Here is a 25,243-nt window from a genome sequence, read left to right as displayed (position 1 = left end):
ATTCCCCCTGAGCCTGCCAGAAGTGATTTATGAGTGCAGAGCACCACTGGGTGTGGCCCTACCCCCCAAAAAAAGCTAGAAAATGAGCTTCCACTTGATCCAGCAATACCAGCTTTCATATAATCCAGCAATACCACTCATAGGGATATACCACAGGAACATTAAAAACACAGTACAAGGGCCCGGAGAGATAGCACACTGGTGTTTGCCTTGCAAGCAGCCGATCCAGGACCTAAGGTGGTTGGTTCGAATCCCGGTGTCCCATATGGTCCCCCGTGCCTGCCAGGAGCTATTTCTGAGCAGAGAGCCAGGAGTAACCCCTGAGCACTGCAGGGTGTGGCCCAAAAACCAAAAAACCAAAAACAAATAAAAACACAATACAAAAATGCCCTCTGCACTCCTATGTTCATCATTAACAATAGCCAGAATCTGAAAACAACCCAGGTACCCAACAACAGATGAATGCTAAAGAAACTGTGGCACATCTACTCAATGGAATACTATGCAGCTATTAAGAAAACGAAGTCATGAAATTTGCTTATACATGGAGACTATTATGCTGAGTGAAATGAGCCATTTGTGAGATATAAGGAAAACAATAGATAGTAAGTAATAATACACAGAGACAACAAGACAAAGGCCAGTCCTGAGTAGAAAACTTGTCACAAAGAATGGTGATTGTAGTTAGAGAAGAGTCTACTAGGACAATCAATGATTGTTGGCACTGTTGATCCCTGAGTGCAGAGCCAGAGTGATCCCTGAGCACTGCTAGATGTGGCCCTAAAACAAACAAACAAACAAAAAAGTTATTTTCTGCATTTACCAAGGTTGTCCTGACAGAGTATTTGTTGAAATGACCAAGTTTCACCTACATTTTAGTATTGAGCTGGCAAAAGATGCACAGTCTGAAGGATGACCTAGACAGGAAGAAAAAAAATCTCCTATATTTCTCCTTGCAGTGGTTTGGAGAGGGTTTTGGAAGCAGCAAGGATCTCTGAGAATAGAGCTACAAGTAGGACTTGAGCATAGCCTGATGTGGGCCCCAAAACCAATAAAGCAAACCAAAAAACCCCAAAACCAAAAAACTCTTAGCCAGACAGAGCTAAGTACTCTATCTCCCAGTGCATGAGTGTCTGTGATCCTTGGAGAGGGAGAAGTTATAATACCACTGTCTAGAGATTTAAGCACTGAACAGTGTCCTTAACTTGCATGAAGCCTCTTGAGAAGTAGTTTTTGGACAGGAAAGGTTGAAAAAAGCGCCAGGAGCACAGATGGTGGGGAGTGCTGCCCTCCACTGGGCCAGATCCTCCTCCTATGTCTCCTGGGGTGGACGTGGCACCGCCCACTTGTAACTGGCCTGAAAGTTTCACCCTGGATGCCCAGTACAGACTTCCTGTTTTCAAAAAGGGGAAGTCCTGCCAGCAGGTTACCTTGAGTCATTTGTTTCGAGAAGGAAGCCCAGCAGTAGGCTTAAGGTAGCTGGAGCAGGGCTCCCAAAAGAGGGAGAAAGGGAGTGCCTAGGTGCTAGAAGTAGAACAAGTTTCCTCGCCCATCATAATTTCCTTTCTCATTTGGGAAATAGGATAATGGTCTTTTCACCTACCTAGTGTCATCTGCTTCTCTAGAAATCCTTAATATCGTGGATGAGTGACAGTGTGTGAAAAACTGGGATATGACCCTCTGATCCGTGAGCTCAGTCAAACAAAACAAAACAAACCTCACAGATCTGGGACTAATAAGAGTTCTAGGGGTGGGAGCACTTTCCTTACATGCCCCACACTGAACCTGCCCCAGCACTGCTGGAGTGGCCTAGGGGACTTGTTCCTCTGGTACCCAAACCTCCAGAGAGTCACCTAAATTTTATTATTTTGTTTTATTTTTTTTATTTTTAATTTTTATTGTGGCCAAAGTGAATTACAAATCTTTGACAGTAATATTTAAAGTACATAGAGACAATGAATAAGGGGCATTCCCACCACCAGTGTTGTCCTCCCTCCACCCCTTTTCCCAGCATGCATCCCACTTCTCCCTCCTTTACCCCTGAGGATACTTTATTTTTTAATTTTTATTTATTTTTTTGTTTTTGGGCCACACCCGGTGAGCCCAGGGGTTATTCCTGGCTATGTGCTCAGAAATTGCTCCTAGCTTAGGGAACCATATGGGATGCTGGGGAATGGAATACTGGTCCATCCTAGGTCAATCACGTGCAAGGCAAATGCCCTACTGCTGCGCCACTACTCTGGACCCCCCCCCCCCCTTTTTATGGTTTGTTTTTGGGCCACACTGAGTGGTGGTGCTCAGGGCTTACTACTGATTGACTCTGTCTCAAGGATCAGTCCTGGCTGGGTTTAGAGTATCACAAGTTGTACCTGGGATCAAACCTGGGTTGGCTACATACAAGGCAAGTGCTCTAGCCATTGTACTATCTGGTCCCATAATTTTATTTTATTACTTAAAAAATATTTTGGAGTCACACCTAGTAGTGCTCATGGTTTACTTTTGGCTCTGCACTCAGGAAATATTTCTGAATAATAATAGTGCTGAAGGACTATCTGGGATATCAGAGATTAGACTGGGGTTGACTGTGAGCAATGCATGCACCCTACCCCACTGTATGATCACTCTGGTCCCTGACCTCTGACTCTTTTTTTGCCACAAAGCTGACTTTTGTCCCCAGTATCTATCCAAGGGCTGTGATCTTCCCATTGCATATACAGGCTCCTAGGGACAGCGGTACTGTCCTTAATTCCTGTTAACTATCTTTTTCTTTTTCTTTTTTTTTTTTGTTAATCTTTTTTTTAAATTAATATCTTTATTTAAGCACCATGATTACAAACATGTTTGTAGTTGGATTTCAGTTATGGAAATGAACACTCCCCTTCATGAAGAGGAAAACGGGGAGCATTAGTGGTGGGAATATTGCACTGGCAGCCTCTGACTCTTAAACCTCCACCCACACCCCCAAATGCAACACACAGACACACACATACAAACTCCACACACACCACACTCACATGTCTTTCTTGTCCACCTCTCCTGGGGTTCTGTGTTGTCCAACTCCTGCTTTGCTTAGGACAAAGCTCTTTCTGAAATGGTTTCTCCCACGTCTGTGGGGTCACACATAATTATTCAAATAGAAGTCAATTGTATTTATAGTTTTGCTAATTAGAAAAGTAGTGAGTTGGTGGTAGAAAAAAATTTAAGTAAGTAAAAAGAAAATAGAAATTACACAAACTTCGCCATGCAGAGATAATCACTGTTGACAGTAGATGACTTTCCTTCTGGATTTTTCCTTAATGCCTGTTTCACAGGATGATAAGTCCAAGTTTCCTGTTAGTATGGCTTTGGGGCAAGGTACTGAATGCCAAGGACCACCCTGGCAGAAAAAGGATGGAGAAACCGGTTCTACTAGTTGTAGCCCAAGGCCTAACATTGGTTGTAGAGAGTGGTTTTAGGAGCAGAATTGGGGGGGGGGGCAGAAGAGAGGAGGAGCTTATTGGCTTGGGGTAGTCTCATCCTTGGTGCGCCAGCTCTATATATTGAGGGATGGTGAGGGAGTGGGAGTCCTTCATACACCACTTAATACAGTTCATGAATTACTCCTGGCAGGCTCAGGGAACCCATAGGATGCTGGGGACTATTACCCAGTTAGCTGTGTGCAAGGCAAACAGCAGATCTACTGTACTATCACTCCAGCCCCATTTTTCTTTTTCTTTTGTCAGATCTTATTCTTGGCTTTAGGCTCAGAAAAACACTTGGTGGTACTCAGGGGAATATATGGACTGATAGAGGGACTCTAACTTGGGTCAACTGTATGCAAGAGAAATGCCCTACCTGCTGTACAATTTTTCAGCCCCCCCCACTCCATTTCCACCTTTTATTCCACAGCTTTTGTTTTCCCTTCATTTACCAGAATATTCATAAAAGCTTTTTATAGGGAGAGTACATACATGACCCAAGCTGTGTAAAAGATGTTTCTAGTCAATAGGGAGAGAAAGGTATCTCAGTGTTGCTCATGTGCAATTTAGCATGGTAAGATCTCTGAGGGAGTGTGAGTAGGGGGTGACAGGAAAATGGAATATTATTCTTACATTTGCCCTTCTTGGTCCTTGAATCCTTGAGGCACTTGGAAAACTCCCTTTTTTGTTTGTTTTGGGGCCACACCTAGTGGTGCTCAGGGGTTACTCCTGGCTCTGTGCTCAGAAATAGTTCTTGGTATACTCAGGGGACCATATAGAATGCCCCGGATTAAAGTCATTGTCTTGGGTTGGTCACATGCAAGGTATGTGGCCCTACCCGCTGTGCTATTGCTTCAGCCCAAGATTTTTTTTTTTATGGTGGAAAACTCTCTAAGCAGTTCTTTTTCAAGCCCCACACCCCAAATTAAGGAACACATACACCCACAGTGGTATATTAAAGACTAAACCCTCCCCCCTCTGCCACTTTCTGTTAATCCTTTCCCTGTGGAAGTCATATCATCTCTCTAATCTGTATCTATTCTACAAAATTTTGAAACTTTATTGATTGATTGATTGGTTTCTGGGCCACACCCCGTGGCTCTCAGGGGTTACTCCTGGCTCTGTACTCAGAAATCACTCCTTAGGGGGCCGACGAGGTGGCGCTAGAGGTAAGGTGTTTGCCTTGCAAGCGTTAGCCAAGGAAAAATCACGACCGCGGTACAATCCCCCGGTGTCCTGTATGGTCCCACCAAGCCAGGGGCAATTTCTGAGCACTTAGCCAGGAGTAACCCCTGAGCACCAAATGGGTGTGGTCCGAAAAACAAAACAAAACAAAAAAAAAAAAAAGAAAGAAATCTCTCCTGGTAGGCTGGGGGACCATATGGGATGCTGGGAACTGAATTGGGTCCCTCCCGAGTCAGCTGCTTGCCAGGCAAATGCCCTACTGCTGTGCTAACTTTATCTATTTTTAAAATTTAAGTTAATAGTGCTTGGGAACTGCTCCTGGTTCTGTGCTTAGGGGTTACTCTAGGTGTTCTTCAGGTTATCATATGGGCAGGTGCCAGATTGAACCTGGGATGACTATATGCAAAGCTAATGCTTTAACTTCTGTATTATTTCTCTGGCTCCTGTTCAAAAATTTTTTCTTTTTGGGGGAGGTTTTGGAGCCATACCCAGCAGCACTCTGGCTACTTCTGGCTCTGCACTCAGAAATCGCCCCTGGTAGACTGGGGGACCATATGGGATGCTGGGAACCAAACTGGGTCCCTCCCAGGTTGGCTGCATACAAGGCAAATGCCCTACTGCTTTACTATCTCTCCGGCCCCAGTTCTACAAAGTTTTTAATTAAATGAGATCAGGCACTAGCTCATAACTATTCCAGTAGTACATGAATGAAGACTTAAATTACACACAGTCTCAACTCAGATAGGGAATTCTCAGAGGTCCAGTCATTTTGCAGTTTCCAGGTCCTGGTTTTCTTCTCTACTCCTTTCTCAGTCCTTATTATCATCATTGAAAGGTGGCTGAATGGTGGCAGAATAGAAGATGAAGAGGCAGAGATAGTTTTGACTAACTGATGTCTATTTTGAGTGTGTGGGGTGCACTTTAAAATGAGGTCTGACAGGGGCCGGGCGGTGGCGCTAAAGGTAAGGTGCCTGCCTTGCCTGAGCTAGCCTTGGACGGACCGAGGTTCGATCCCCCGGTGTCCCATATGGTCCCCCAAGCCAGGAGCAACTTCTGAGCACATAGCCAGGAGTAACCCCTGAGCGTTACTGGGTGTGGCCCAAAAACCAAAAAAAAAAAAATGAGGTCTGACAGTCTCTTCAGAGTAGGGTTATATGGCTTATATCTGGTGGGGGAAAAAGCAAGTCAAGAAGTATATGATGACACATTCTTAATTAATTTAAAATTTTATATCTTGGGGCTGGAGAGATAGCACAGTGGTGGGGTGTTTGCCTTGCATGCGGCCAACCCAGGAGATGGTGGTTCAATTCCTGGCATCCCATATGGTCCCCTGAGCCTGCCAGCCCCTAAGCACAGAGCCAGGAGTAACCCCTGAGAGCCACTGAGTGTAATCCAAAAACCAAATTCAATCAATAAAATTTTGTATCGTCCCTACAAGCAGGTCAGGTGGGTTTCATGGCACTTATTGTATTACTTATGGTAGGAGCTGACATTCTGTTTTTCCCTTGCAGTCTATCCTCATGACTTATGATACGCATTGGCATCTGATGTCTTCAGATCTATCCAGCCCTTCTCCTGGTAGGGGTAGGGGCTGCCTAATATTTTTCTTCAGCAAACCTTACAGTCATCATCATTACCATCATGATCAAATAGATGACTCAAAGAGATAGATGATGTACATGTTTTTCATGTGGGAGCCACAATTTTGATCCCCAATACCATGCTAGGAGTGGTTCCTGAGCACTGCCATGTGTGCCTCCCAAATAAAGAAAGAAAAAAAATCCTCATCATTATAACAGAAACATCAATTTCTGAAATTTACACATATTTTATGATCTTGACTTATTAAAGGTGATTTTTTTCCTTGCAGGTGACTTACATGAAGTGGAGATCAAAAGAGATAGTACCCTGGAGGTGGGAGTTGTTAACCATTTTCCTCCCGCTCAATCCACTTTACTTGGGTCATCTGGGAGAGCCAGGAAAATCTGAAATATCCTTTTTTTTTTTTTTTTTGGTTTTTAGGTCACACCTGGCTCAGGGGTTACTCGTGGCTCTACACTCAGAAATTGCTCCTGGCAGGCTCGGGGGACCATATAGGATGCTGGGATTCGAACCACCATCCTTCTGCATACAAGGTCATGGTTCTGCAAGCATGGTCACACCTCCATGCTATCTCTCCAGCCCCATACTGAAAGATCCTATATAGCATAAACACTAATGTTTCACCAGCTAGACTGGACAGTCATCAGATAGTTTCTGTCATTCACCTCATCTACATGGCGAGGGAACTTGTCCCACCCCACCACTCATTTCTTGGGGAGCCAGGAAACTCAGGTTGAAGTGAGGATTTGTTCTTTGCATGAAAGAACATGTCACTCCTGACCTCTGTCCAGGCTTTTCAGGTCCATTATTTACTCATGTAGGAAAGAATTCCAGTTAGTAAAGTAAGATAAACATCTGCTGGAGGAATCTGAGGGGAGGGAAAGAATGAGGAATATGTTGAGAAGAGAGAGAGAGTGTAGAGTATGCTTCCCAGAGATGTGGGCAAATCCCCAAGATGAAACATGTGTCCACCTTGTCTCTATAAAGTTACTTTTAGAGGGTTTGCCAAGCTAGCCCTCAAAATCTGTTGCTAGGGTATTGTCTAGGGAAAGAGCTTGGAACTCTTGATGGTCTTTGATATTCTTGCCTTAGTATCAATCTTCTGATATTCTTGCCTTTGTTCCTTGCAGTAGACTCTCCTCCCACAGAGCCTGGCAAATCTCTGGACCTGGAATTCTTCCTCTCAGAGGGTCTCACGTTTTCTTTGCGTTTCTTTTTTTTTTTCTTCCTTTTTTTCTTTTTGGGCCACACCCGGCACTGCTCAGGGGTTACTCCTGGCTCTCTGCTCAGAAATAGCTCCTGGCAGGCACGGGGGACCATATGGGACACCGGGATTTGAACCAACCACCTTTTGGTCCTGGATCGGCTGCTTGCAAGGCAAACGCCGCTGTGCTATCTCTCCGGGCCCTTCTTTGCGTTTCTGTACTTGAAAGGCTTCCATGACTTTGGGATGGATTGATTTTTAGACATGGTGATTATTTTCTCATCCACATCCCCAGGAATTTACTTGACTACTAACACAGTCTTACTGAAACCTCATAATAATCTCATGAGGCTTATAATCTCTTGCTATAAGATAGGGAAACTGAGGTCTAGGGAAGATAAATGACTGTCCAAGGGCACAAAGATCTGAGATTTGAAGATACCACATTTGGTCCTCCTGAAATGAACTGATTTAATATGTGCTTAGCACCCAGTATGTGCCAAGCACTAGAAATTAGTGACCCAGCTCTGACCTCCAAGCTGTAAATATACAGTACATGCCATTCCAGAAAAACCCAGACCGTATGATAACTTCTTCTGGTGGAGCAGTCGGGTGGAGAAAAGGTCCAGTTCATATCTCAGTGGCTTGGAGGCAAGCCAGTTCCTCTCTCTGGGCCATAATTTCTTCATCTGTAGAGTGGGGATTATGACAAAAGTAGCTCTTCTTGTATAATTACTGTGGGGATAACCAAGCAAATAAATATCCACAATATCTGGCACAAGCAAGCACTTAGTAAATTGCAACTAGCTCTTCATTATTATAACCTAGAAGTCAGCCAGGGGCCTCCTGATCCCTTGAGAGCTTTATGGAATGAGGGGTAATCAAACCATATGGGATGCTGGGAATCAAACCTAGACTGACTTCATGCAAGGTAAGCATCTTACTCACATACTATCACTCTGCTCCTCCTCATGTGTTTTTTTCCTTTGTTTTTGTTTGTGGACCACACCTGGAGGTTGGCTTCCAGAAAATCACTGGTCCATGATGCCATATCTGTGCCAGATTCAAGTAGTTGAAAGCCTCAGGGATTCTCCTGTAGCAGCATCAGGGGCTGTTGGTACTGGTTGGCCAGTCAGGTAGACTGATTAACTACCCTTTTCTAATGGACTGTGGCTGTTCAAAGGCTGCTGATGGTCCCAGATCTTCATCCTGCTTCTGTACCTGGGCCCAGACATTATTTCATGTGCTTCATCCTCAGGCCTGGGACAGGCACTATTAAGCCCATGTTTTAGGCCAGGGAATCAGCACAGAAGGTGAAGTGAATTGAAGTTCACATAGTCATTTAGTGGCAGAGCTAGGGTTGGTTCAGTTGTGACTCCATTGTTTCTCAGGTGCTTCCCTATGAAGAGTAGAAGGCCCTGCAGGATTTCCCCCCTTTTTTCCTTGCTGTTGGAGAGAAGAAATCCTGGAGCAGCACCCCAAGGCAGAGAGACACCCTTGGACTGCCTGGAAGTGAGTCTGGGGCTGTGGAAGGGACAGCATGTACTTTTCCCTGTTCAGTGCAGACACAGAAGTCTTCCTCGTCCGCTCTAGTCCATCTCCTCCTCCTCACCAGCCCTCCATCCAGACACATTTTCTCTCTGAGGTCTGAGCCTGAGGTTGAGTGCTTGGGTGGCCTGGTTCCCATGGAATTGTGCAGATAGGAAACATCTGGGGTTGCTGCCGTTGCCAGGCAACATACAGCTCTTCACTCCACACCACTAAGCAGGCTGATACTGACTGAGATTCTTGGATTGGGAGACTCCACTCTGGTTCTGCTGTGCTGTGTGATATTGTGCACGTCTCCAGTCACAAGCTCTAAGACTCAGTTTCTCATGCCTTGTGTGACAAGTTTTTAGACTCTCTAAAGTGCACTAAGAGAAGGAACCAGATGGCCGCAATCAGAGTGATAATGGGGGCCAATCAGAGCCCAGCAGCTGGCCATGGTGCGAAAGATTCATAACTACCCCTGTGTTTCCTGCCCTAGCCTGTCCTGAACTCCCCCCACTCACGTCTCCAGCTGAGGGTAAGGGGTTGTTTCCTTTCCTGCCCTGAGCTAATTCAGGCCACCCAGATTCCATCCTGAGCCCACTATTGCCTTCTGTCTGGGAATCTTCTCCCACAGCCACAAGTTAGTGCAGCCGCCACCCACCCAGCAGACTTTTCCCCAAAGGGAGTTTCCTCAGCTTCTGCCAAAATGAAGCTCCCAGTTCTGGGTGTTTTCCTGAACACCCATGCAAGGACCTTCTGACGCTGTTTACAGAGAATGCACTGCCGGTAAAGCCTGAGGGTGGTATATTCTGCAGCAATCAGCAGACTTGACATGTTTAATTTCATCACCAGGACAAAACAGTGACAGCAGATGCCATTTACCAGCTTGGCACACAACCAATATTTTATCCCTGAGATCATTTAAGATCATTTAAGCCTCATTCAATCCAGAGGGATGGGAACAAAGGTCCTATTTTAAAGATGAGGAAATAGAGCCTCAGAAAGGTGAAATGCCTTGCCTAAGGTCCCAGTAAATGGGATTGTGTGTTTGAAAGCAATATAAGGCATTAATTTTTCACCATTCCCTGGGAAGACTAGTTTTATTAAGATCTCAGATTAAGACCCAGAGAGTCACATAGCAAGGTGTCAGAGCAGATTGTAGGCCCACCATATTATGAGTGTGGTGAGCCAGATTAAAAGCCTCAGCACATCATTTTAGAAAATAAAATGTGTCCTCTAGAAATGTGAAATCTCATTCCTAGGAATTCACTGTGTCCTCACTCCTAGTAGATGGCTCAGGGGTTAATAATCCTCCTGCCTTAGTGCCAGACTGATTTTGACCCTCACTGCTGCCCACCCACATGTACTGAATGAGATATTAGCAGCTCTTCTCTTAGAGCCTACCTGTACAGGTAACTTTGGTTCATGGCAGGGAAAAGGATGGACACTTTATTTAGCACCTAGAAAGGAGGGACTAGGGGTTTAATAGAATAGAGTTTATGCTTGGGGGACCATGTGGTACAGAATATGAGCTCCAGGGGCCAGATCAATAGTACAAGGCCAGCTGGGTTAAATCTTCAGCACTCCATAAAGTCTTCCAAGCCCTGCCAGGAGTGACCCTTGAGCTCAGAGCCAGGAACAAGCCCTGAGCTCATATTCTGTACTTCATGATCCCCCAAACACCATCAGTTGTAATCCCTGAGGACTGGATTGGGAGTAGCCTCTAGAACTGCTGGGTGTGGCCCAAACAAAAAATATTCCACCCCCTCTAAAATTCCAAGAAATAAAAAGAGGTGTATGGATCACAGAGATGGCTCAAAGTGCTGGACTATAGACTTTGCATACTGGAGCCTTGGATTGGATCCCCTCTACCACACGAGGAACAACCTCCAAGTCATGAGCTGAAAAGTATTTCCTGAGCACTTTCCCCAATCAAGAAGTAAAAGAAAACAAGATGTGTTGTCATAACCAAGAGAGTGACCCCGGGTGAGTATTGCTTTGTGAGCCCCACAACAATAGTGTGGAACTCCTGGTGAGTATCAGGACCAGTGTGTGAGCAGGCAACTGTTGGTGTATAACCCATTCATCACAGCATCAACAGAGGGAAGAAAAATGGGGAAGAGAAATCCCACAGCATTTCTGAGGAAAGACCATTTCTGGGTGTCTACTGTCATAAACTAGAAACTCTGAGGGGTGAAGGGCCCAGAGAGGAGGCCTCAGTTTCTGTCATTTGTGAGAGTGGTTTGTGTCTAGAAGTTTCTCCCTTCACCTTCCCCTGGTCCCTTAGTCACCTTGCCTGGTCAATGTCCACCTGGTCTTCAGGTGTTGGTTCAGTGGAATGTCCCTTGTGAAAGTTTCTGGGAGCCCTGTGTTCTCCCACCCATTTGATTCCCATGAATCTGTCTTTTTTTGGGAGGGTCACACCCAGCAGCGCTCAGGGGTTACTCCTGGCTCCACACTCAGAAATTGCTTCTGGCAGGCTTGGGGGACCATATGGGATACCAGGGTTCGAACCACAGTCCTTCTGCATGAAAGGCATGCTCCATGCTATCTCTCCAGCCCTGAATCTGTCTTTTCCATAGCAGAACTGAAGGAAACATACTCTATGGACACAACAGCTGAGGAACGATTTAACTCATATCAACTCCATTTCTTAATTGTTTTTTTAATGGCCACACCCAGCAGTGCGCAGGGACCAGGCAATGCCAGGGGAACTAAGACCTCCCACATGTGAAGCATGTGCTCCAGTCCTTTGAGACAGCTCCTCAGCCCTTAATATTAGATGTTAGAACTTCTCCTCCCACTGATTTCCAAAGCTGTAACTCCAGAGTCCTCACAAAAAAACAAACATATATTCACGGGTTTTGTGTGCTAATATAAAGGAAAATGGAATCGCTCCTGTAGCAGCAATATGCCCACCCTCTCTATATTCCTCTCTAGAGAGTCTTTATTTTTTTTTTAAAGAAGTGGAGTACAACAAAACAAAACAACAAAAAAGGGCCCAAGTGGTAGCACAGCTGTAAAGCGTTTGCCTTGCACACAGCTGACTCAAGACAGACTAGGGTTCGATCTATCCCTGGTATCCCATATGGTTCCTCAAGCCAGGAGTGATATCTGAGCACAGAGCCAACAGTAACCACTGAGCACTGCTGGGTGTGGCTCAAAAACCCCCAAACCAAAAACCAAACAAACAAAAAAAGAAGTGGAGTAGGGATTGGGCTTTACCAGCAGTGCTCAGGACCTTACTCCTGGCTCTGTGTTCAGGGATCACTCCTGGCAGGACCAGGAAACTGTGCGTGACTCTAGGGTTCAAAATGGGGTCAGCCTCATGCTAGGCAAATGCCTTAACTCTGTACTGTTTCTCCAACCAAGAAATGGGTGTTGTTTTTTGTTTTTTTTTTTTTTTTTTAAGAGAAAGAGTGACTTCAGTGTCTAGGTAAAGAAAAGCAGCCTTGCCTTTAGTTAAGACTCAGAACTAAGAGGTCAGAGCAATATTACAGTAGCTAGGGGGCTTTCCTTGCTCTCAGCTGACTTGGATTTAATTCCTTGCATCCCATATGTTTCCCCAAATATCTCTAATACTTGAGTTCACAACCAGGAGTAACCCCTGAGTGCTGCTGAGTGTGGTGTAAACAATTAAAAACAAAACAAAACAAAAAAAAGACTAAGGATACCCAAGGACACAAAAGCACTCTTGAGCATTCTAGGTAATCTAAAGGCTTTCAGATGTAATTTCAAGTGATTGCCCTTTTTGCCTAAATGCTGATTGTAGAGCAGAAGCCCTTTCCTTGCTCCAATGATGTGTGTGAAAGCATACTTTCTTCCACACCCTTCCTTCCTTCACCAGAAGCCTCACAAGGATATCTTTGACTCATCTCTGCTACACCAGCCTGTGCTGGTCAAGCAAATCACACTTGTAAGCTTACCTGTGGAAACAAGACTGCCAGTGGTCTGGGTGACTATGGGTGCTCTTCAATTGCCAGGTGGAAGTCACCTATGTCTCTGGAAACCTGCTCTCTGCATGTACAAAGACAACACTGCATGAATGTATGAATGTGTATTTCTCTCCTCACACACTTGGGTGGAAACCAGAGGTAGTTTCATATTTTTCCCAATTCAAATCAAATTACCATCAAAATAGTGGCTTTATAAAGAACTTTTTGTTTTGTTTTGTTTTTATTTTTGGGTCATACTCGGCAGAGCTGCCAGGGGCTACTCCTGGCTCTGCACTCAGAAATCCCTCCTGGCAGGCACCGGGGACAATATGGGATGCCGGGATTCAAACCACCGTCTGTCCTAGATTAGCTGCATGCAAGGCAAATGACCTAACGCTGTGCTATCTCTCTGACCCCTATAAAGAACAATTTTAAGAGACTGGAGAGATAGTACAGGAAAGGCACTGTCCTGAGTTTAATCCTTGACATCTCATATGGTCCCCTGAGCTCTAGCAGGGAGTGACCTCTGAGTGCAGATCCAGGAGTAAGCCCTGAGCACTGCTATGTGTAGTCCAAATACAATAAAACAAAGGACAGTTTAAATTTTTATTATTTTACAATTGGAGGACAAGAGTTCAGAATGAGTCTTTTGGGTTTAAAATCAAGGTGTGGCAGGTGTTAGCACATCTCTGAGAGCATCCTCCAGAGATTCAAATTCTATCTTAAAAAGACAATTTGCAAAATGTGCTACCAAACCTAATTTTGGATTATATCCAGTAACTCCTAAATGTTTTTGGTTTGGGCCACACCTGACTATGCTCAGGACTTACTCCTGGCTTTACATATTTAAATCACTTTAAGTAATGCTTTGGGGGGATCATTCATGGTGGCAAGGAGCAAACTAAAGTTAGCTGTGTACAAGACAAGGACCTACCTCTCTGACCTAATATATCCAGTAATTTAAAAAAAGAATCGATTGTTTGGAGTAGGCATGTATTCAGGGTCCATGGCCATAGTGAAGAAGATATGGCATTTGCCTTATACATAGCCAATTAGAGTTCAAGTTTACCTGTGAGGAGCCTGCTCAGGTAAGGGATTATATTCTATGTAGTTTAAATCTATAAAACAGGGAGCCAAAGATAGCCTCTATAATAAGATGGTTGTGACAAATAGGATAGTGTAGTGGTTCTCAGATTTCCAGATCTGTCCTATTTATATCTGTAAACTTGGCTGGAATGATAGTATAGAGGACTGAGTGCAGACTTTGCATTCAAGAGATGTAGATTCAAGCCCTAGACCAAATGTTTCCTGAGTATAGCTGGGTGTGACCCACAAATACAGAACCAGGAATAGCCACTGACCACAGCCTGATGTGGCCCCAAATTAACCCCCACCCTACAAGAAACACACAAAAGTAGCCCACCTCTGATTTAGTGAATCTGAGAAGCTTACTCGGAATCCAGAAGTCTACTCTGGAACAAGGATGCTAATGTAGTTTTAATTTGAAAACTTTATGCCTATATGTTTTCTATCTATTTCCAATGTAATATATAACGTATTAGGCATAGGGGCCAGTGAGGTGGCGCTAGAGGTAAGGTGTCTGTCTGCCTTGCAAGCGCTAGCCAAGGAAAGATCGCGACCACGTCCCATATGGTCCCCCCAAGCCAGGGGCAATTTCTGAGTGCTTAGCCAGGAGTAACCCCTGAGCATCAAACGGGTGTGGCTGAAAAAACAAAAAAAAATGTATTAGGCATAAAAAGACAGAATAAGCACTCTACAAATAGATCCTCATTATTATCACTCTTGCCATAGAAAGTTCTAGCATGGGGAGGGAAAAAAAAAAGAAAAGAAAGTTCTAGCACATTCTTTGTGAGATGCTGTGTACATTGGGGATTTCCTAATTCAGTGTGTCTTCCTTGACTCGAGGTGATCTCAGCCTCTCCTCACTCATTGTTTCCCCAATTGGGTCATGATCCCTGGTTCAGCCCTGCCCATCCCTGTGTGCCCACTGGAGCTGTTTTGTACAAACCTTTATTTTGTACAGTCTTTATCTAAAGAGTCCTCAGTGGCAGAACCTCTGAGTTTGTCAGGCATCCCAGGCTTTTGTGACATTTGACTAGCCTTGGAGGTACAGGAGGTTTCCTTCTCTCTGAGACCCTGTTTCTACTTGTCTGCTGGCACATTGGCAGCACCCTCACCCAGTTGACTCATTCTGGTCTGAGCTCAACCAAAAGCCTCAGATCTTTTTCTCAGGAACTGTCTAAGCTCTAGTTGATGGGCTCACCCCAGTCCATGACGTGGATGATCATTTTTTAAAAATAACACTTTCGAATTACAAAAGTAATGCAATGCTTGATGCAATCAGGGGGGAAAATCACAGCTAATTATTTTTAAAATGGTCTGATTTCCATAAAAGGATTCTCTATTTTTATGAGCAAGAAGAAAAAAAAATCTCATACTTAAGCACTTTTCATTTCTAGAAAAAGGAAAAAATGGGAAGAAAACAAAACTGGGCTGAAGATATATAGTATAGCAGGCAAGGTTGTTTGCCTTGCACATGGCTGACCAGTGTTCAATCCCTAACACCCCAGTATGGTCCCCCTGAGACCTACCAGCGGTGGTTCCTGAGTCAGGAAGAGCCAGGAGTAAACCCCGAGAACTGCTGAGTATGACTTCAATTGCCTCCCCGAAAGAGAAAAACAAAATTAATGTGTCATAAGTTTGACTGTGAATTTTAACACATGTAGATATTTTTGTCTCATAATCAAATAATGTCACTGTATAATAGTGTAAAATGTTTCCTAGAAACTACTATGGCTGATATTTTTGGTATAACTCAGGTCTTTATCATTAACATCTTAATTTTTTTTAATTATTTTGTTTTTGAGCCACACCAATAGAGCTATGGGGCCACTCCAGGCTTCTATTTCACTCCTGATTGTGTTGAGAATCAGGCAAGCACTCTACCTGCTGTACTATCATTCTGGCTCCGCATGCTGGATTACAAAACTTACCACATTGATACTGCACTGTAATTTGTATTAATTCACATTCTAGAGTGAGCTCCTGATAACACAAGTGACTGTCAACATGTTAACAATGGGGTTAGACATAGCAATGGCTCACACGTATCTATACTTAGTTTCCTCATCTGTAAAATGGGGCTGATAAATGTCTATTTCCTAGGATTATAATGAAAATGATGAATAAAAGTATATGGGCCGGAGAGATAGCATGGAGGTAAAACATTTGCCTTGCATGCAGAAGTTAAGTGGTTCTAACCCCAGCATCCCATATGGTCCCCCGAGCCTGTCAGGAGCAATTTCTGAGCATAGAGCCAGGAGTAACCCCTGAGCGCTGCTGGGTGTGATCCCCGCCCCTCCCCCAAATAAATATAACAAGTGCCTGAAGACTTTATATTGGGGTTACTCGGAACATTTATTTGCTCTGTTTTATTTTTTATTTATTTTTTTTGGGGGGGTCACACCCGGCGATGCTCAGGGGTTACTCCTGGCTCTACTCTCAGAAATTGCTCCTGACAGGCTCGGGGGACCATATGGGATGCCGGGATTCGAGCCACAGTTCTTCAGCAAGCAAGGTAAATGCCTTACTTCCATGCTATCTCTCCGGCCCCTGCTCTGTTTTATTTTTGTGGTCACATCTCAGATGCATCTCAGTGATGCTCAGGCATCACTCCTGGCTCTGTGTTCAGGGATCACTCCTGGGGGACACACAAGACCATATACTGTTCCGGGGATCAAACACAGGTTGGCTATGTACTATACTAGCTCTCAGGCCCAGTTCTTATCAGCCCAATTCTTCACCTGGTCAGCTGCTGCTCCCTTTTTGATTCTGGTGAGAAGTTCACTTCCCTTGAAGCAATTTCTGGCGAACCCCACATTCCATTCCGTCTGCCTCACTGCTCTCCTGGATTCATTCTTCCATGTACCGCTTGGAATGAGTGAGTAGGTGTGTCCCTGGGTGTTCAGGATGTGTCCCTGAGAGAATTTAAAAGTGCTATTGGAATGAGTGTGTGCACACTGGAGACATGCAGGACATGGGAGAGGAGGACCCGCCCGTAGAGGCTGTGCCTGCGGGCGGGGCCTCAGATGACCTGTGAGTCCTGGGCGTGTCGGGAGGGGCTGGCACTCAGGTTGGGGAGCTGCCGGTGCCAGCGGAAACCCATCGGAAGCGATGCCTCCTCTCAGCCAAACTGGTTTCCCCTGGAAGCTGCGTCAACACCGATCTCGCAGTCTGTAGCCCCACCCAGAGATGTGGGCCTTGGCTGGGACCCAGGCCCGGGATAAAGAAAGGATGCCTGCAGGGCAGGAGGAGGAAGAAGCCGGTTGTGGGTTTGCAAACACTTTCTTTCGGGTGCTTTCTGCCCATCGGACCCCAGCCAGTCGGTTCCCTTGCTCAGCTGGGCCTAATGTCCTCCCGGTGTCACGCACTTTTCCCCCTGGAGTTCGCAGAATGGAATGTGGGTGCACCCTGAGGCCCACCCAAGTACTGAACCTGAAAGAGGGCTCCCTCCCCGCCTTTGCTGGGGAGCCAGGCTGTCCACTGCCAGCTTGGGAACTCAGAACCTCCCTCCAGACTCCAGAGGCTGTACCCACCAGCTAAGCTAAGGGGTCTGCTCTGAGATTGCAGGAGTTGCCTGAGTCCCTGAAGGGAGGCCTCTCTCTTTTTTTCTTTTGTGGGGCACACCCAACCCTTTACACTTGGCTCTGAGCCCCTGGCGGTGCTCTGGGAACTTTAGGGGATGCTGGAGATGGAATTTTAGTGGCCACAGGCAAGACAGGCTTCCATACCTGCTCTACTATGGCTCTGACCCCAAGGGGCTACCCTCTTTGGCAAGATGGAAAGTTTTAAGTCTTTCTCAGGTAACCTTCAAAGCAAAAACAAAACCTGAGACTCCACCCTTTCCTGGAGACAAAGAGGAATGTGCTCAGAGCCAAACCAGCCATTACCCCACTCCTTTTTAGCCTTCACTTTCTATTCCAGGCCCGGACGCTGCCCATTCCCGCCAATCCGGGCACAGGGCCAGCGTGGAGTGGAGGCCTGTATGTCTCCACACTGATTCCCAGCCCCGCAAGCCTCTTGTCTGGTGAAAAAAAAAAAGGAGGGGGGGGCCCCGGAGAGATAGCACAGCAGTGTTTGCCTTGCAAGCAGCTGATCCAGGACCAAAGGTGGTTGGTTCGAATCCCGGTGTCCCATATGGTCCCCCGTGCCTACCAGGAGCTATTTCTGAGCAGACAGCCAGGAGTAACCTCTGAGCACCGCCAGGTGTGGCCCCAAAACTAAAAAAGAACCTGGCCACCCCCAGCGTGTGTGTGTCCAGAAAACTGTGTATCGGGGCCAGGGGCCCTCAGAAAGGGAGTTTTTAGAGAAGGAAATGGTTGTGGTGAGACAGAATGACGGAGCAACTTCTGGGGATCTGTGGAATGCCCCGCTTCCTCCCCCCCCACCATTGTCCTCATGGTGGTGGGTGTCCTGAGCCCTCTTGCTGGCGAAACTAGAGCTTGGTGTGGGTGGTGGGATGGAGGATGACGACACTCAGAAACTGCTCCCATCAGCCCAGGGGAGCCTGGTGGGGATTAGCTCCTGAGCTTTGGGTGGCATGTGACACTCTTTCTGGATTGCAGTAGGAGTGTGTGTGTGTGTGTGTGTGTGTGTGTGTGTGTGTGTGTCTGTCTGTCTGTCTGTCTGTCTGTCTGTCTGTCTGTGTAAGGCTAACAGGCCCTCATAGATAATCTGGTTTTTGCCAACTCTGCACATGGGGGCTATAGAACCCATGCCTGGTTTGAGATATAAAAGCAAACCAGGGCAAGACTACGCTTCCACTTCCTGGGAGCAGTGTGGGATTTCCCCTTTGAACCTCCCTTTCCTTCTCTGTCATACAGATGCTGCAGGAAGCCTGGGAGTCCAAGATGCTGTTTGGTGTCACCTTTGGAGTTGTCTCTTCATCATTGCTCCAGCAGGCTCAGAGATGAAGTTTGCATTTATTGAGACTCTTATCAGGATGAGGGATATGGCTCAGTTGCAGAGTTCATGCCTGGGTTAGATCCCTGGCTCTGCAAATATACATTAATAAGAGGCTGGAGCAATAGTATGGAGGGTAGGGTGACTGCCTTTCATGTGGCCTACCTGGGTTCAATCCCTGGCATTCTGTATGGCCCCATGGAGCCCGGCCAGAAGTGATCTCTGAGCACAGGGCCAGGAGTTAAGTCCTGAACACTACTGCATGTGGCCCAAAAACAAACAAAAGATTAATGAATGGGCCGGAGAGATAGCATGGAGGTAAGGCGTTTACCTTGCATGCAGGAGGCCGGTGGTTCGAATCCCAGCATCCCATATGGTCCCCTGAGCATAGAGCCAGGAGTAACCCCTGAGAGCAACCAAGTGTAACCCAAAATCAAAAACAAAAACAAAAAAATTAACGAATAAACAAAATAATCCTCTGTCAGTTTTTCCAAACTCTACTCTCCCAGGCATAGCAATGACTGTCCTCAAACAAGCTTTGTGACTTTCCTCCTCAGGAGGAAAAGTGTCATATCCCAAGGTGCTCAGGGCTTACTTCTGGCAGGGATGGGGTTCATGAGTTCCAAGTCGTGATGGCTCTGTTCCCTTAAAATATAACCTCTATGCCCTAATATGGCCCCCAGCACCTTACAGAACATGTGGTGATGTTGCCGAGGGATTACATCCCTACGTGAGGCCATGAGTTGACCATTGGAGACTCAAATCTGGGTCCGTTCCTGTGGGGCCCCAGACTGATGTGGACAAGTTTACAAAAGTGACTAAAAGCTAGGAAGAATAGTACCAGGGAAGGTGCTTTTTGCCTTGCATGCGACTAATTCAGGTTTGCTCAAGGAGCAAACTACTAGGGACACTGTTGGAAGTGGTTTGCCACCTCCCCAAACAAACAAATAAAACCATGCTAAATAACAGTAAAAAGCTCTCTTACGGGGCCGGGCGGTGGCGCTGGAGCTAAGGTGCCTGCCTTGCCTGCGCTAGCCTAGGACGGACCGCAGTTCGATCCCCTGGCGTCCCATATGGTCCCCCAAGAAGCCAGGAGCAACTTCTGAGCGCATAGCCAGGAGTAACCCCTGAGCGTCACAGGGTGTGGCCCAAAAACCAAAAAAAAAAAAAAAAAAAGCTCTCTTACTCTGCTTTGTTTTCTGTGTCATGATGTGGAATCAATTTCTTTTTTTTTTTGGTTTTTGGGCCACACCCGGTGACGCTCAGGGGTTACTCCTGCTTATGCGCTCAGAAGTCGCTCCTGGCTTGGGGGACCATATGGGACGCCGGGGGATCGAACCGTGGTCCGTCCTAGGGTAGCGCAGGTAAGGCAGGCACCTTACCTTTAGCGCCACCGCCCGGCCCCCTGGAATCAATTTCAAGAAGGGAAGTCAGGCCTATTCCAATTGCAAGCATTCTGGAAGCAGTGACCCTCCAGGGAGAGAAGGGAGAGGCAGGCTATTTGGCCTGAAGAGGAGGTGCCATTTCTGCTGACCCACTGGACCAGTTGGTTCCCTTGAGAGTCCAACAGCCTTGCCCTGGCCCCAGGAGAGGTGTAAAGCCACTTGCAAAGCTCTCCTGAAACTGAGAGGACAGCCTGCTGGCTCACTCCTTCCCAGCCCTGCTGTTTATCTTACTGTCCTGCTGCCACCTGGTTGGTGACTGGCTGCTGCTTCCCAGCTGCCAGAGTGTTGAATCCGGGTAGGAAAGAGGAGCCCTGGAGCTCTGCCCACTGACTGCAGTACTAAGGATTCTCTGGATTCAGAGAAGCCTGGGCATGAACACCAGTTCTGCCACTTTTTAAAGGTAAGCCTCTGATAGTTTTGTGTCTATGTCACTGACCCTAGGGGGTTCAGATACCTTTGCTTCTGGATCAGAACTAACCCATTGGCTCTCCTGGGTCTGCAACTTGCATTTTCCCTCTTTCAATATTAAAACTTACTGAGTCAACTTCATTTTTTTTTTTTTTGAGGGTTGGGTCATACCTAGCAGTGCTCACTCCTGGTGATGCTTAGGGGACCATATGTGGTGCCAGAATTTGAACTTGATTTGGTTATATGAAGGCAAGTGCCTTAACCTCTGTACTGTCTCTCTTATCCTTAAATTAATTAGTTAATTAATCAATTTCTTAAATTATTATTATTTTTTTGGTTTATGGGTCAACCGGTGGCACTCAGGGGTTACTCCTGGCTCTACACTCAGAAATTGCTCCTGGCAAGCATGGGGGACCATATGGATGCCAGAATTTGAACCACCATCGGTCCTAGGTTGGCCGCTTGCAAGACAAATGCCCTACCGCTATTATCTCTCCAGCCTCTTAAATGAATTTCTTACATATATTAGGTATACAGCAGTTTAGGCGATTTGCTTGCTCACTCTGAGTATCCATGTAGAAATTGATTAAAATAAAATAGATAGGGGCCGGAGCAGAGGTGCTAGCCATAAGGTGTCTGCCTTGCGTGTGCTAGCCTAGGGAAAGATTGTGATTCCATCCCCCCTCCACGTTCCGTATGGTCCCCCAAGCCAGGAGCAATTTCTGAGTGCATAGTCAGGAGTAACCCTTAAACATCACCAGGTGTGGCCCAAAACCCAAAACCCCAAAATAAATAAAAATAGATAAAACAAAGGAAACAATAATCCTTGAACAAGTACTATTTTCTTTCTTTAGGACTTCCATTGTTGGTGCTAGAGAAGTTGTAGTATAATGAGCAAAGCGCTTGCCTTTCATACAATTGACCAGGGTTCAATCCCCAGCACCCCATATGTTAACTGTATTATGCCCCCTCCAGAACTAACTAGTTTCCATTGTTTATGGAAATGAAATGTGAATCTTCTTTGCAAGAATTTCATGACTCTCCCCAATTTTAAACTGTATTACAAAGCAATTGTTATCAAAACAGCATGGGTATTGGAATAAAGGCAGACTCTTAGATTAGTGGAATAGGCTTGAGTACTCAGAGAATGTTCTCTAGACATACAATCACCTAGTTTTTGATAAAGGAGCAAGAAATTCTAAATGGAGCAAGAAAAGCCTCTTCAACAAGTGGTGTTGGCACAACTGGGGTAGGAGTAATAGAACAGTAATAGTACAGTAGGCAAGGGGTTTGCCTGGTTTTGATACCTAGGTTTGATCTCAGGAATCCCATATGGTCCACTAAGCTCTGCTAAGAATAATGCCTGAAAGCAGAATCAGGAGTAATCCCTTAACACCACCAGGTATGATCCCAAAACCACAAAAACAAACAAACAACAACTAAAAACAATTGAAGGGAAGAAATCAACCTAGGAGTCAAGTACCACCCCCCTGCCACAACTTTGTTTATCCAACTCCCTTGATAGGACTTTTCCAGAAAGGGCATACAGTGGGTTCTTTGACCGTAAAGGCCTGCAGATAAGCAGAAACTAGAAATCAAAACCAGATTGGGTCAGGGAGGCAGGCCCAGGATGATAAGGGTACAAGGGCAATGAGAGACTACATTGGGGGATCAGGTCTGATTTAAAAGGTGCCTCTCTCTATGCATCTTGGGCTGTTCTCTTGATTTCTCTCCATCCTTGACTTTTCAACTCAACAAGGGAAAGGTCTTTTTTTTTGTTTTTTGTTTTTGGGCCACAACCGGCAACACTCAGGAGTTACTCCTGGCTCTATGCTCTGAAATAGCACCTGGCAGGCTCAGGGGACCATATGGGATGCCAGGATTTGAACCACAGTCCTTCTGCATGCAAGGCAAACTTCTTACTGCCATGCTATCTCTATGGCCTCATATAAGGGGAAGCTTTGAGGGACAGTGTGGAACTATTTTTTTGTTTTTGTTTTTTGGGCCACACCCAGAGGCACTCAGGGGTTATTCCTGGCTCTGTGCTCAAAAATAACTTCTGGCAGGCTCAGGGGACCATATGGGATACTGGGAATCAAACCCGGGTCCCTTCTGGGTTGGCCGTGTGCAAGGCAAACACCCTACTACTGTGCTATTTCTCTGGCCCTTGGAACTATTTTTTTTGGGGGGGGGTTTGGGTCACACCTGGTGGTGCTCAGGGGTTACTCCTGGCTGTCTGCTCAGAAATAGCTCCTGGCAGGCACGGGGGACCATATGGGACACCGGGATTTGAACCAACCACCTTTGGTCCTGGATCGGCTGCTTGCAAGGCAAATACCGCTGTGCTATCTCTCCGGGCCCATGAACTATTAATAATATAATCAAATTGGTTTGAGAGAAAGTACAGGGTTAGTAAATACCTCAAGTTACTAAGTACCTCAAGACCCTCTTAGTAGAACTTAGAGGCTTCTGAACAGAATCAAGACCTCAGTTAGGATTAAAAAGACCATCCTAAAATAGTTCTGAGTGGCCAGTAGTGTGGGACTTCCTCTAGTGTCCAGGTCTCTTTGTGACCCTGTCTCAAAATGAGTCCCTAGCCCTTTTGTGTTACTGAGGATCTATTTAATTTAATAATAATAATAATAGTTATTATTATTATTATTATTATTATTATTTTGATTTTTGGGCCACACCCGGCATTGCTCAAGGGTTTACTCCTGGCTGTCTGCTCAGAAATAGCTCTTGGCAGGCATGGGGGACCATATGGGATACCGGGATTCGAACCAACCACCTTTGGTCCTGGATCGTTTGCTTGTAAGGCAAACGCCACTGTGCTATCTCTCCGGGCCCCTAATAATTATTTTTTAAAATGACGGAAAACTTCGTGAATTTGCTTCACATTTTTGTGCTGGGGTCATGCTTATTTTCTCTGTATTTTTCCAGTTGAAGTATGCAAGCTTGGGAAGGAAATTTAATTTCACTTAAAAGCAGTCTAGTGCCAGAGTGACAGTGCTCAGGAATTATTCCTGGTGCAACTTGGGGAACCATATGATGTGCCTGGGATTGAACCCAGGTCAGCTGTATGCAAGGCACTTGAGCACTGACTGGTGTAAAAGAAAAATAAATCAAACAACCAACCAACCACCACCAACAACAAAGCCTAGCAACCTCAAAGGCAGGAAAAACCATAGTCCAGACATACTCTGGGCTGCCAAACCAAGAAGCTGCACTGAGTTCATGGGCTTGTCCCCAAGCAAAAAATATCCCTTGGCAGCTCTCATGTCCCTCCAGGAAGTTGTTTTCCAGGAAAGTCCCTTGGGTGTCTGTCATCCTAGGAATGACCTAGCCCAATGCAAAGCTGACATAGATAGTCTCTTTTCCTCTGTGACTCAGGGGGTCTTAGAACTCTGGGACACCAGTTCTTTTCCTAGTTCTAATTTGTTGTGTAGATATTGGTGAGCCATTTAAACAACCTTTTGTTTGTTTGATTGGTTTTTGGGTCACAACCGGCAGTGCTCAGGGGTTACTTCTAGCTCTATGCTCAGAAGACCATATGAGATGCCAGGATTCAAAACACCCTCCTTCTGCATGCAAGGTAAATGCCCTACCTCCATGCTATCTCTCCAGCCCCTAAACAACCTTGTTTTTTAACATATTGTGTGTATGTGTGTGTGTGTGTGTGTGTGTGTATGGTGTATGAGACAGAGAGAAAGTGTGTGTGTGTGTGAGAGAGAGACAGACAGAGACAGAGAGACAGAGAGAGACAGAGACAGAGAGAGAGAGAGAGAGAGAGAGAGAGAGAGAGAGAGAGAGAGAGAGAGAGAGAGAGAGAGAGAGAGAGAGAGAGAGTACACAGTGCTGGGGATCAAAACTAGTACAGTACTGGATCACTGAACTCCACCCCACCTTCATAAATGGGGAGCACGGGCTGTGCTGACAGGAGAATCCAGCCAGATGAGAGGAATGACAATCCTTTCCCTCCATTTGCATGAAGGGAGTGGACTCTGAGACATAGGCCTGGATCCTGCCACCCAGTGTGGCCAGCTGACCTGGCACAATTCACCCTCCACAAGCAACCTTCTTCCACTTCTGCTCCATTTAGTCACTGACTGTGTGGTCTTCATTATACTTGTAGAGTCACCTCCTCAGGTAACATATCTATCTACTCTGTCTGCTCAGAGGTCAGCATCAGGAGGTAAAGATCTCCAGCTACCTGCATTTTTCAAACAACCAAAACAATGGTAGGCGGTTATATACTGGCATGACCACATCCGTCTTCCCAGCCAGACCTGGGTCCCTGCAGGAATCCTGTCAGGCCTGTTCTCCAGGTAAATATTCAGTTACTTTTTCTTTTCCCTGGCATGTTCGCCAAGTCTCAGTGGTGTCACCCTTATGGGGCTGTTTGGAGAAACCAGGAGAGAGCATGGCCCAGTGTATGAGACACTTGTGATGACTGGTGCTCTGTGCAGGTTTTTTTTTTAAATATAAAGTTGT

At 45.9% G+C, this 25,243-nt stretch overlaps 1 non-coding gene across 1 annotated transcript; it reads right to left on the bottom strand.

The window, feature by feature from the left end:
- Positions 1–23,615: 23,615 nt before the first annotated feature.
- LOC126012408 (U6 spliceosomal RNA) lies at positions 23,616–23,722 on the bottom strand. The gene has a single exon (XR_007496892.1). It is a non-coding gene; the product is annotated as a U6 spliceosomal RNA (small nuclear RNA).
- Positions 23,723–25,243: the final 1,521 nt, after the last annotated feature.

The sequence above is a fragment of the Suncus etruscus genome, chromosome 6, assembly GCF_024139225.1.
Source record: "Suncus etruscus isolate mSunEtr1 chromosome 6, mSunEtr1.pri.cur, whole genome shotgun sequence".
In the NCBI taxonomy this organism is placed as follows: Eukaryota; Metazoa; Chordata; class Mammalia; order Eulipotyphla; family Soricidae; genus Suncus; species Suncus etruscus.
This window is presented reverse-complemented; position numbering and strand designations above follow the sequence as displayed.